Genomic DNA, 14,446 nt, shown 5'->3' on the forward strand with positions numbered 1-14,446 from the left:
AAACTCTTAAAATTCATGGTATGGAGATTCAGAATATAGGTAATATAACATTAATATAACATAAGCGCAGGCGTATCTGTTTCAGAAACGTGAGAACCAAGATTTATACATTTTTGATGCCGGATGTAGCAAAAAGCTGAATTTGGTCTTTCCCCCTTCCCCTCACATTCGTTACAAGTTTTAAATTCAAGGTTTGTAACTACATTTCCCCAAGGGCTATGGTAGAATATAGGTCATTTTTCATCAAAAATCCAAAACTACTTTTATTTTTTGAAAAACACCCACTGTTTCTTCTTTTGTGAGTTGCAAAAAGCCCTTTCATCGACAGGGCTTTTTGCAAACTTTCAACCCGGAATAAAACCTCCAACATACGTAGTTTTTCTTCTACAAATTTTGTGGTTTTACCGTTTTATCCACACATTTCTTTTCGTATTTCTAGAATTCTCAGTAAATTTGACTTTCGCGTAATTTACAGAACCATAAATAAACTTTCTTTTTCCAAACTGAAGGACCCAATTCAACCACTTGATCAGTGGGGCATATATCACATTCCTTGTCAATGTAATATCGGTTACGTGGGACAGACAAGGCGTTCACTTAAATTTCGTTTGAAAGAACATGAAAACCACGTTAAAAAACAGGAACTGAACAAATCTTCAATTGCTAAACATTGTTGGGACACAGGGCACAATTTTCTCTTTTCGGAAGCCAAGATCATTTGCAGACCTACAACAGTAGGTGAATTAGATTTTCTGGAATTCTTTTACATTCATAAAAATCTAAATAATCTTTGCAATGAGTCTTTTGCTGTTCCGCATTTTTCTCCAATCTTATTCAATCTTACATGTTAGAATACGTCATATTTTGCCTCAGCACTCGCTGATAGCTGATTGGTCAATGTTTTTCCGGTTACGCATTTAAACTTTCCCCTGACCTTGATTCATCCATTGGTTCATTTCGTACTGAGGAAGGAGGCTATTATTGCCTCCGAAACATGTCTGCGTTTTTAAAAACTTTTTATCCTTTTTGTGCTTTTAAACGTTGTTCCATTTTTATCCAATTAGTCAAAAGTGTTTTCCAGCTACAAATGTAAGCCCCATATTCTCTCTCCCCTTTTTGTACAACTTATGGAAGTATGATATGCCTAAAATGACAGCGGGCGCCAATAGTTCTTACGCATATGCTACAGTACCTTCTTTCTGCAGCATCCAAAACATGTCCGAAGATCCTACAATCAGCTTCCTCGTGATTTGATGGAGCTAGAATTGTCGTATTCAATGAAAATCCCCGTCGAATCTTTAAGAGCAAATCAAGATGGGATAGGCAGCTCAATCATGAAAAACAATTCTGTCTTCTTATCTGCATTTCGGAAGAAACTGATCCAGTTCTCTGGAAGCAAACCATTTTCTCCAAAATGTGATATCTTTCTCCTATTTCTCTTATATGTCTTGCATCTGTATCCTGAATAGACTTCAGATGTACTAAAACAGAAAATTTTCGGTCCTAGGTCGTTTAATGTGAACGAAGGAAGAACCAGGGCTGCGGAGTCGGAAGGAAAATGGCCGACTCCGACCCCGACTCCGACTTCTGGATTTTGAAACGTCCGACTCCACCTCTAACTCCGACTCCAGATTTTTTTTATTTTTATTTTATTGTATTTTTTCAATTCCAGCTCCCTTTTCAGGAATGGGGAAAAACCACAAACAGATATTGAAATATTAATTCCTTTTCATGAACATTTCGCATTTTGTATTTTATTGTAAACCCAAGATGCATACAACGTTAGAAATTCAATTTAAAAATCAAATTTTCCAATAGTTACGAGTTTAAAAGTGAGATGACTTAAAAATACCATTTTTTAAAAATAATTTAAAAGGATTACTTGTAATTTGCCCCCTGTTAATGTTTAACAAATACATATTGATTAAATCGTGTGCTTTCAATTTCTGAAAGTTGCAACTTGAAAGAAAAAAAGCCTTTTTTCTAAGTTCTTGAGAGGGGGTGGTTTGCCCCGGGTGACACCCATCTGGTAGGTGCATTCAAAGTTAATTTCAGAGTTTGTAAAAAATATAAATACTTTAATTCTGAAAATTTTCCCGAACATATAAAAACGAGGTGCATCATGGCCGGACAATTGGACAGTTCGGGCAATTAGAGTTCGTGCAACTGGAACCCTACTTTGATCTAACCCTAATTAAATTTAGAAACCAGTAATTATGTAATGGGGGGAAAAATTCACGTCAGAGAATTTACAATTTAAAAATATCGATTTTTTTTTCAAAATAACCACTTTTTGTGAAATTATTTCGGAAATTAGATGTTTAATGGAGTTTTAAACGGCAAAAATATAATCAATATCTGTGGAGTGATACAAGCAATAATTAAAAAAATTATAATAATTTTTAAAAAAATCACCATTTTTGGTTTTGAACCAAAAATGGCCGCCAGGGGGGGGGGGGGGCTTTGGGGGATTTTGGAATGCCTCCCCTTCCTAAAATATTTGTATATACAATGTCTACAAACATGCCAAGTTTCAAAATTTTATCACAAAATGCAGTTTCTTCTGCCGATTTACAAGAACTTGAAAATGAAAGTTTTTTTTTTTTTTGAACTTTTCATTTGTTTTACGAACGAATCATACAGTTGTCCGGGAGTTGGAGGGTGGAGGCCCGCAACAAAGCGGGGTTCCTAAATTGTCATTTTTTTAAAAATCTTATAGGTTTCTGCTAACAATAATACGTTAATGTAGAGGCAAGTGCGGTAGAGGAGTGTGGAGTTAGGAGGAATGGGACAGCTGCATTTATAAGTCGAAGTAAAATCAGAAAAAATAATTTCTAGCTAGCCCGGTAGCTTTAGACTCTCACTTGACTCTATTCTGCATCTGCAACATCTACTGACCAAGATAGAAATATTTTTTCACATTTTATTTCTGCTTATAAATGCAGCTGTCACACTTCTCCCTCAGTCCAAATAATCTTCCCGACTCTCCCCTAATTATTGTAATTACTAATACGTGAGTAAATAAAACTTTGAATAAAACAACAGAAAATTATTAAAATGAATCGCAAAATTAACGTAGAAACATCACATCAAATATTACTATAAATATAACTTAATGAGGAAATATTTTTAACGCGGCCACGTAAAAACCTAGATGCGATCGCATTTTTCGCAAACCGTTGCCCATCCTATGTAGCAGAGGTTGAGAATCTCTGTTTTAAAAGACATCGGACAAATCTTAAGGGGGCAAACCAGTTTAGGAGGTCGAAATTTGAGTGATTTTCGTGATTTTTTTTAACAGGATGGAAATAATCAGAGTTTCTTTAAACTTAGAGGGTATTTTATTTATCTTTTGAAGTCATTTCCACCAGAATTAGTAGAGTTGGAAGCTGCTGTCAATGGGCGGTCGCCATCCGAGCTTGTTGCTGGTGTGCATTACCGAAACCACAATTTTTGCCTGTAATCATTACAATTTTTCTTTCTCGTAAACAACATATTTCCCTATAATATGAACCTAATTGTGATCAAAAAAGTTGAAAATTGCACGTTTTTGAGGTGTTTGATTGCAGTGCTATGCTTTTCTATCATTTTGTTTCACACTTTTTGGAATAAAAAAAACATTTTTATAAAAAATATCATCGAAGAGTTAGGTTCATATAGAATATAATTGAATAAAAAATATTTACACAAATTTTTAGAACGATTGGTCAAAAACTCTTTGAGCTAGCATGCACACCTGTTGAAAAAAAGTTGTTTCGGGAAAAATGCGTTTGAAATTTTGGCAACATATTCTTGAATAGTTTCTCTAGCATTTTATGACATAAAAAAAGTGGATTTTTTGACCAGTCTAAACTAGTTTCCCCCCTTACGGCGAAAACTAAAATACTCACCCCCTCCTCCCGAAAACAAGATCTGGGATTACCCTCCACCAGGGTCAACGATGGACCGTGTCAGCTTATAGTCAGAAACTAGAGACCTAGCCCTCGGGGGGGGGGGGGGGTCAGGGGGTGCACATTGGAGCCGTATTAGTGCATGGGTGAAGGGGACCTGCCAGCTCTCGACGGGCCCTGTTCGTCCTGGTTTTGTACTTATAATGGAGCCTCTCGCCCTACAGAGCCTTGAACTTGGTTAAGCTTGTTCTATAAAGATGTAAAAAAAAAAAAAAAAAAAAAAATGAAATAAAATAAAAGAGAAGAAAATTAATTTGAATTCTGAAATTTTGAATTCAAATTATATTTTTCGCAATCACGAACTGCGACAGGACCCTACTCACTGGAGTTATTGTTTCTAGAAACGGCTTCTGTCCCCCCAAGCCTGCCCTTCCTCCTGGGTGGTAACGTGTGCATAGTTGTGTGTGTGTAGGTTTGTGTGTGTGTAGGCTTGTGTGTGTGTGTAGGCTTGTGTGTGTGAGTAGACCTTTGTGTATGCACGTAGGCGTGTGTGAGTGTATGTGTGTGAAGTCGTGTGTTTGTACGTGTGTGATTGTGCGTGTGTGTAGGACATGGACGCCTCCGACCAGGAGAAGCGGATAGCTCAGGACCGGGGGACAGCCGCGCCTGCAGAGGACGGCGGGCGGTGGTGCTGCAGAGGCCCCTGGTCCAAGCTGAAAAAGGAACCACAACATCAAGTACGGTCAAATGAAAACAATTAGCAATCGTGATTGCCCCCCCCCCCTAAAAAAACTGATTTGTATTCTGAGATTTTGAATTTAAATTATGTCTATCGAAATCACGAGTTTTGGCAGAACTCTACTCATTGGAGTTATTGTTCCTAGAAACGGCTTCTGTTCCCTCAAGATTGCCCTTCCTCCTGGGTGGCTACGTGCATATAGTTGTGTGGGTGTAAGGCTAGGCTTGTGACTGTGCGTAGACCTGCGTGTATGCACGGAGGCGTGAGAGTATGTGTGGAGAGGCGCGCGCGTGTGTGTAGGACATACACGCCATCGGATTCCGGTAGACAGTGGTCAGGAACCGGAGGTGGCGCGCCGGCAGAGGTCGATGGGCGGTGGTGCTGCAGAGGCCCCTGGTCCAAGCTGAAAAAGGAACTACAACGCCAAGGACGGTCAAGAGAACAATAAGCAATCGTGATTGCTAAAAAAAAAAAATCGAGTTTTTTTTTTTTTAAATACAAGTCAGCGCGGGGTCCTCTTCCCTCTGCGGCTGCCTGGACTGCACGGCACAGCCCTGGATCCGCCCCTGCCGTTGTCCCTGAACTTTTGGCTCTTACCTAGTTTTATTTATAATTACTAACTTTAAACTCAAACCCCACCGAGAAACCCAAGTGTTTGATGACAGATGTAGATAATAATTGAAGACGGTTAAAAGAAATAACCAAACTAACCGCTGAGAGCCGTAACTGTCATAGCAGAAAGTTATATAAATGACGAAATCATAAAAGGCAGTTCTATAAGTATTCAAGGCAGAGGCATACAAGTAGATGAACCAACCGGTCGTCAAAATCAGTTATTTTTCCTTACACATATATTTTTAAAAGTAGGGGAGACCGGTGTTAGTTGTGCCGGGGACAAGTTGTGCCACCGAGCCTCCTGACTGAGCCAATAGGTTTCAACAACAGTCGCATCATGTGAGTGAGTAGGTTGATGGTCTCAGTGTCTTGTGTAGGTTTGGAAGTATAGCCGGACTGTTTTCATGGTAAAAGTATTTATCGTGTTTTCTACAGCAAAAGCGAATTTTGTGACCTGAGTTGAAATTGTCATTGCCAATAAGGATACTGAGGTGTGAAAACTTTCCAAACATTAATTAAATACACATGTTTCTAGCTGTAATTCTATGCATTTCATTTGTTGTTCGTGCTAATATTTCGAAAACTATTGAATAACGTTCAAAATGGCGTAATACGGGGCTAGTTGTGACAAAATCAAGGAGGCACGTTGTGACAGTGTCACTACTTGCCCCGGTCTTTTATCCATCAGAGATCAGAGCGTTGATGACCAAAATGATAATGAAAATAATAAATATGAAGTTGTTATCTAACACAGCATTTCAGCAATAAATTTCGTCAATGATAGTAAGAATGCAGAGCAGTCTTCAAAAGTGAGAAATCTCATTGAATGAGATGAGTCTATGACTGTTGACATTCGCATTGAAACAGCGGTACGTTTTATAGAAACGAGCTGATGTGTGCATCACATGACTTCTTTTTACTCCAATTTAATGATGATAGTACCTCGGAGTAAGTAAAGAAACATTTTAAATATATTCACCCCAAGTTTGTTGCGAACCGAAGCAAAGAAAACGTTTTATGCAGATAAATTTTCCCAATATTGGCAGTTTTAATGTGATTCAATGGTTAACTCTCTAAATATGGCCAAATTAAAACCAGATTTAAAAAAAAAAAAAAAAAAAAAAAACCCTCCAAATTTGTAGACAAGTTGGCGACAAAACTTAGCGATGGATGTATCGCCAAGTGTTTGCAAAATTATAACAACACTTGAATTTGCATTGAAGTTAACAATGATTTTACCCCAAAAAGGTGTAAACGACCCCCTTTGGAACATCCGAATGCAACCAAAAGGGGAGGTGCACAACTAGAACCCACTAGGAGTCTACGTACCAAATTTTAACTTTCTAGGACATACCGCTCTTGAGTTATGCGACATACATACGCACATACGCACATACATACATACGTGCATACGGACGTCACGAGAAAACTCGTTGTATAATTAACTCGGGGATAGTCAAAATGTCTTCGGGTGTCTATAAGTTCTTAGGCATATATATCCACGTGTGGTCGGGTTGAAAAAAAACTCAATATTCCTTCGGGGGCGAACAAAATAGAAATTAAGGCTGATTTTTGAGTAAAAATTTTTTTGCGAATACAATACTTCATTTTTTGTAAAAGGAAGTAAATAGACGGTCACCTAAAGCTATCGAAAGTGCAAGCACTCAGTTCGTAAATGTTTTAAAATCTGTCATTCTAGCAGAGCTTTTTATTCGAACAGAATGAAAAACGAGAGAACGCAAAAAACAAATTGAAGAAGAAAAAGCAAAATTTAAACTGTACGGAAATGTCAAAAAGTGCACAAAAAATCACACCAACGTTACTTAAAAAATTGAAGAAGAACGATTCTGGAACAGCTATGAAGACGATAAAAATTGATTATGTCTGGTTTACTTAGAGCAATACAAAATTTCTAGACCCGTAGAAGTCTAGGTACAATGCATGAAACTAAAAAAACTGGTCTAATGTCAAATGTATCAAAAAAAAAAAAAAAAAAAAAAACATTATATTATTTGCATTAATAGCACATCGGATGTTGAAACAAGCGATGATAATGAGCAGTGGAGTTGCTTCCGGGGGGGGGGGGGGGTCCACCTCGGGTGCACGCGTCAGGGGGGAGACACCCGAAGTGGAATTGCAAAATCTTGAAAAAATGAAGCTAAAATGCATTTTTTAGACTACAAATTTGAAAATCTTCCCGAGGGGGAGGGGGGACCACCGGACCTCCCACTTTTGTTTGCTTTTTGTACATTAGCCCACTTAACATTTCGTTATAACACAAATGTTTCTGAAAATTGCATGCATTTCATGTTTACAATTTTTTTTTTCTTTTGCGTTTGTAGGGGGGGGGGGAGGGGTGACACCACAAATTACCGCCCCATGTGTCACCGATGCTAAGTACGCCACTGTAATGAGTGATTATAAAAATAGGTAGACCTGTAGGATATTGGCATACAAATTTTGACCGAGTCAAAGATTAATTATGATGGCCAAAAATTAGTGTTTTGGTCTACGTTTTTCTTTCCTTAACAACACAGTTTTATAATGTGTCTGTAAAAAGGAGTTCAAAAGCGTTCATAATTTAACTATTTCATTTTGATCTCGTTTAAAGTGCAATTGAAAACATGAAGGTGTTCTTTTTGCATAAAGAGCATTATAATTGAATTTTTTTTTCATTTCTAACTTAAAATATCCCATTTAATTACATTTCTTACATAATTTGTACATATTACAACGTATTTGTATTCGTTTTTTTTGTGTGTCACACTGTGCAGTGGCGGCACACAGTGGTTCAAGGGCGGAAAAAAATAGCCATTTTTAAGTTTTAAGATAAAAAATATTTCATGCCGTAATTACTTAGCCCTTGAGTTGTAGTAACTTACTCCATAAGAGTTTTTTGAAAAAAGAAAATTCGTGTTTACAAAAATAAGCCGAGATTGTTCAACAATTATGTTTTTACTTTTTTCGGACGTACGCCTTATACTTCAGTTTTAATTCATTCGTTAAATAAGGAGGACTAAAATTTAATAAAAGTCATTTCTGATTGGTTTTTCACACTTATAGGAAGCATATTCTATCGTAATATACTTTTGTCGGCGGCTTCCGATGGGTTAAAATTTACATACATCAATAGTTTAATCCTTCCAGTAAGTAAACAACAACATTTTAGCTGCGACCACCTGCGACTGCAGTCGTGGCAGATGTTTTTGTTTGATCTTCGCTATTTAACAAATACAATATAGTAAGTTAGAAAATAACTCGTAACGGTATGACGGGAGTAAATTGCTTTTTTATCAAAGAAATTGGTCATTAAATTTGACATGCTCCAGACAAACGTGTGTCACAGTTTCACTACTTTGCAGGAGAGCCTAAAACCGTTTATTTACTGTTTCCGAAAGTTGGGGCTTTTGAAATATTCATCAATAAATATAGAAGATTTTTTAAAAACAGATTTATGTTGTTATGGCTTAATGGCTAGCATTATTCTACATGCAATGCAGTAGTAACCTGAAAATAACAATTTTCGGGCTCGTTTGGCTTTAAAGATCATACATATCAGAAATAAATTTTTAAAACTCATACAGAATTCTACATAAAACGTTAAATAACCATTCGGTTCATAAAACAATGAAATTAGAAAATCATTAAACGTTTGAAATTTCTGATTTCCTTTTCGAAATCATTCTAGTATAAAGCTGTTCTCAGTTTGTCAACATTGCCAGAAAATATTGTTCAAGGGTATCAATTGCAATAAATAAACTTTGCGTGTGGCATACGACTGATTTAATTTATATTTTTCACAAAAAACAGAAATGAATTTGAACTACAGAGAAACCACGATTTCACGTTCCTCAGAGGCCTGAATGAGACATAAAATACATAAAATATGGGAAAAGTCAATTCAAATCCAAAAACATAAAATATGGGAAAACGTAAAATACGAGAAATGTATAAAAAGCAAAAATCAGATAAGGAAAAAAATAGTAATAAAGGTTGCTACGATGACGCTTATAAAATGTAAAAATGCGATATTTTACGAAAAGAACATTATTGTGAACACCAGTTTAGATCATTGTAACACAGTAAGTAACGAATGCCGGCGTTTAGGTTGAAAATAGTCAGCAATAATGAGTTATTGAATCCAAAGTTAATACAGCATCTTCCAGGGTTGGAACACTTTGCAAAGTTTTTCTCTGGTCTTTATGATAAAGAAAATAGTATTTCACTATTATTAAGCTCTTAAATGCAGTATTGAAAGAAGATCCTCTTCTTCTTGTTCATCTTCATTGGCGGCCGAAAAGTCCATAAGGTCAGCGATGGATGGAGCAGAAGCGTTTCTGTTTTCATGGATTAACTTTCAACAGAGTGGATTATGTTTAAAAATGCACAGAGGAAAACACTTTTCTTAATTTTAAACCATTTTTCTTTCTTTTTAACTGCCAAGGGAAAACGTAAAATGCGGGAAATTCATAAATAACAAACTTTCCATCCGGGTTAAATTAATATTATTAGTGTACGGAAAAACTGGGACCTGATGATAAAAAACGTAAAATATGGGGAAAACGTAAATTCGTGGGACGTAAAATCGGGGTTTCGCAGTGAATACGATCAGCAAGCATGAAGATAAATATTAACATGCAACAATTTTAACAATTTTCCGAAGAATTTTTTGAGAATATTCAAAGTTATTGAATTTTTTCCGCTTTTTTGTCGTTTTGAACCACTGTGCGGCGCTAGGCGTCGGCGACGTTGGCGATTGCCGACGGCCTCGCGCAGAAAGGGCCTCGCAAAATTCTCAGAAGTTATAAGAAATTTTTGTTGAAATGTTTTCAATTGAAGCTTTTTATTAAATGCAACTGACACAAATCAAGTTTTCAAAATAGTGTGAGAAGGGGAGACTGCACTGAGCCAGCCTTAGAAAATGCAGGGCCCGGTTGGAGAATTCTATCTGGGCCTTATACAAAATGATTACAAATTTGAACAGTGCCTAATTGTCGATTTTTTCGACACAGGAAAAGACTTGAAATTGTTGCAATTATCCGTTTTCCTTCAAGTTTCTACATTACATTTTATTTATTTTATTCTTTTGAAAGAAATTAATGAGGGAAATTTCTTGTAAGAAGAAATCTTTGAATTAAAAATATTCAATAGTTACAGCTTATTGATCAACTCACTCTATTTCCTCCACCCCCGTCCTAATTCTTTCTCCTTTCTCTTTTTTCCTAGTTCGTCCAAAAATGAGAAAATAGTCAAAATACTGTTCCTTCGAACTCCCCTCCCCCCTCCTCACATACACACTGAAAGCATTATAAAGCATCTGAAATTTCGTTTCCAAATCTTCAATTTCGCGATATTTCCATCTGAAAGTTCCCAAATACTCAACAACATCAAAAATCGCTTAAAATTGCGTTTTTGGAGCTTTAATTTCAAAAATAACTGAGCCTAATATTACAAAATATGGCCTTAAAATCGCATTTTGAAGGCTTGAATTTCCGAAAATATTCGGGCAAGGGTCCTCATATCGCCTTTCTTTTATATCATAAGCAATTAGGTTTTTTAATCTACACTAACAGAAGGTTTAAGTGGAATAGCTCCTGACTATAAATATTGCTTAAGTTTTTAGGACCATAGTTTTCAAAATTTTTCCAGGGCTCCCAGAACTTCCTTTCCGTAAAATCTTCAAAGTTTGACTGAAATTCTGTTTTGAAACTTCAATTTTGAAAATTAGCAGGGGGGGGGGGGAAGGAATTTATTTCAACCTATTCAAAAAAAAAAAAAAAAAAAAAAAGAATCGATCGGGGACAGTCTCTGACCCTAGAGTTAATAAATATGGCCTATAATTGTGTTTTTAAGGCTCCGATTTCTAGAAATTTCCACTGATGCCCCTGAACTTTTTCCCCCTATATCAGTAAAGAAAGCCTAAAATGGCGTTTTTAAACTACAAATTTCAAAATTTTCCCGGGGTAGAGCCCCTGGAACCCACTTTCTATAGGGTCATCCCCCCCCCCTTCGAAATGGCGCCCCTTACCACCAAATAACTTCTTTTTGATTGCGCTACTAGTCACGAAATGTTTTTGCTATAACAATTACGAAATGAATTGGTAATTTTAAGTGTCAATAGTTAGTACAAAAATTAATTCTATGAATTCAATTATTTGTCTGAGAATATTTTATGTTTAAAAGGGCCTCGCAAAACTGCATCGCAGACGTCTAATTTGGCTCTCGCGCCGCCACTGACACTGTGCCTCAAGCATGTAACTACTAGCCCCGCTACGGGACAAGTTGAGACAAACTAAGATGCTACGCTAATTCCATTTTATGTCATGAAAAAACGTTTACAATGTTGATAACTGTTTTATAAATATGTAGCTCAATATTTACTCTAATGATATATGATGCACTAAATGTTTCACATTAGTTCAAATCCTACCGTAATATCAAAAATGACAAAAATGTCACTACTAACCCCGGTCTCCCCTAATTAAGATTAAAAATCATAAAATTGGTAAAAATGACGTTCTTTTTTTTTGTCACAAAAAATAATGCTTTTCTTTATCAATGAACCCATTTGTTGCTCTAATATGAAGCAATATTGCCATTTGTGATTGTTAGTTACTTTATTTTTTTCAAAATTAATAAAAAATTATAAAAACTATGATTTAAATATGAAAATTCTAATGTATGAAATTCTAAATTTCTGGTTCTCTCCACATAAATACATTTTGTGACTGGAAAAAAAACTAAACAGTTGATCTCGTTATTAGAAGTACTATTTTCTTCAAAAGAAAAAGAAAAAAAACTTATGTCAAACGATTAAATTCGACTTAAAAAAACAAAAAAAAGTAAATTGCTATGTTATAAATAATAGTCATTTTCCCATTTTTTGCATTGTTTAATTTGAAAACTTTTTCATTGACTGATTTTATATGTTTAGAAGGATTTGGTTTTTTAAATGCATATTTTCTGTTTTGTTGAGTCGTTAGATACACTTATTCTTACTTTGAAATTCAAAGGATGATATGGCTAGAGTTTTAACTTTAAAGAACAACATGTGGTCCAAAATTATGGTCTTCAGACTTTAGAGACGTTGAAGAAAAGAAAAACCATAGTCAATTCGCTCTCTAGTTAAATCCCCCCCCCCCCTTTCCTTTGTGTGTCAGGGCTTTAAAAAAAAAAAATCCTTCGAAATATGAAGTTCTGGTATGACTACAACTGAGCTTTTGAGAGTTCAAAGGTGAAAATTATTCCGTAGAGCGCAACTGAATCTTTCTCAGTCCCCTTAACGTCCTCTAAAATGGACTTAAATTGTCTTTTCAAAACTTCAATTTCGGGAGAGATTCTAAAAAAGACCCCGACTTACTAACGTCATCAAAGGTTAAAACTGACTTCAGCTTTGACGAAGATTCGGGAGAACCCCCCCCCCCCCTCCCTTACCAACAAATAACTTTTAACTGCCATTTTTGTTGCAAATTTAGAATATTTCTCCGGGATTTGCGACTTACACCCCCTTCTCTCTCTCTTTTTTTTTTGTAGAAAGAATACAGATTAAATTAGTTCCCTTTCCTTTTTAAATGAAGTTTTCAATTTTAATGTATCAATTATTTGCAATTGCTTAATGTTTTTTATATGTCTCACTGAAACAGCATCAAATAGAGGAACCGTTCTGGGCGACAGAAACTGTAGCTACGCCATTGATATACAACCACGACCAATCTAAATTTTTCTCCATGCGAAACATAAGGCATCTAAATTTCGTTACACACATCATCTGAGTAGTTACGTTTTCTAAAACAAATTTAGAAGATAAAAACTGAAAACCTGCATCGTGCAGAATTACCCTACCCAATCGAACAATTCTGTACACCTCTGAAGGAAAGATACGAAATTGAAATGTAAATGCAATTATTAACTAATAAGTGTCAGAATTCTCTGTAATTTTTTTTTCTATATAGAAAAAGCCTTTTAATACATTAAAAATTCTATACATCTATATATTTTTTTTAAACGAGTGATTTCATTTGCTTCACTTGAGGAAAAAGAATTCCGAAACCTAAAAATATTCAAAACTAGATGATAACAAATTGGATTTAAGATTTTATAAAAAACATTGATGCTCCAGTTCTGAAATTTCCCCCCAACATTTTAAATTACATTTAATCTATCAAACAGAGTAGCATCACTACTGGAGCAGGGCATTTGCGCCGGCTGAAATCCTGCTGGGAGGTGACGCTCAAAATGCATGTAAGAGTTTCTGAAAAATATTAATACTGAAATAATAGTATATTTTAAATTGTAAATAATCTATCAAACGCAGTAGCATCGCTACGGGGGGGGGGGGATTGTGTAGAGGGGCAATCTTTTAGAGAGTGATACCCAAAATGTATTTAGGACTTTTCTGAAAAATGTTACAACTGAAGTCTCAAAGTATTTTAAATTAAGTTTTCTATTGCAATAGAAAAAAAGTTCAATCTTCACCACAAAAAAGAAAAAAAAAATATTAAAAAAAAATTTAAAATCCGCATTCTGTGTAAAATAGTTCACACTATTTATGTACTATAAAATGGATTAATTAGCTTTCAGAAATCCTGAAAAAAAAAAAAAAAAAAAAAAAAAAAAAAAAAAAAAAACAATAATGGAACTTTGAGATGAAAAATTGTATGAGGAGAGGAGGAATCTCATTTTACTTTCCAGTACCCCCTCCAGAAGCTGTCTCCGTGCCCGTCCCTGGATTCAGATGAAAGGAGTGAAGATGCCATTGCATGCGCTCTATATCATTAGTTGAGTTATTGTCTTCAGTTGCGTTAATCGAGTTTCTCAAAACATGGGAATCTTTCAGTAAGCTTAAGGCCATTCAAAAACGATGGTCATCTGTGCACTCACTACTGTTCAGTTTTCTCCCTGATGAAAATATCAAGTCTATCAAATTCGGTTTAATGCGCGTAGACGTTTATCGGGTTATCGTGTGTTTCTCATTTCAGCATATATTTCTTAAATAAATAAATAAATAACGAATAAATAAATAAATCAAAAGTAAAGAATAAATAAATAAACAAAAGTAAGGGCCCCTGGCTTAAGCCGTGCGAAAGAAGAAGCTGTTACCATTATTCTAGCAACCCTGACGTAAAAGGTGTACTTAAAAAATGTCCATTTAAGTATGTCCACTTAAGAAATAAGGAAAAGGAATTGGCGGTAATGAAAACGA

This window comes from Uloborus diversus, chromosome 3, assembly GCF_026930045.1.
Source record: "Uloborus diversus isolate 005 chromosome 3, Udiv.v.3.1, whole genome shotgun sequence".
NCBI classification, from domain to species: Eukaryota; Metazoa; Arthropoda; class Arachnida; order Araneae; family Uloboridae; genus Uloborus; species Uloborus diversus.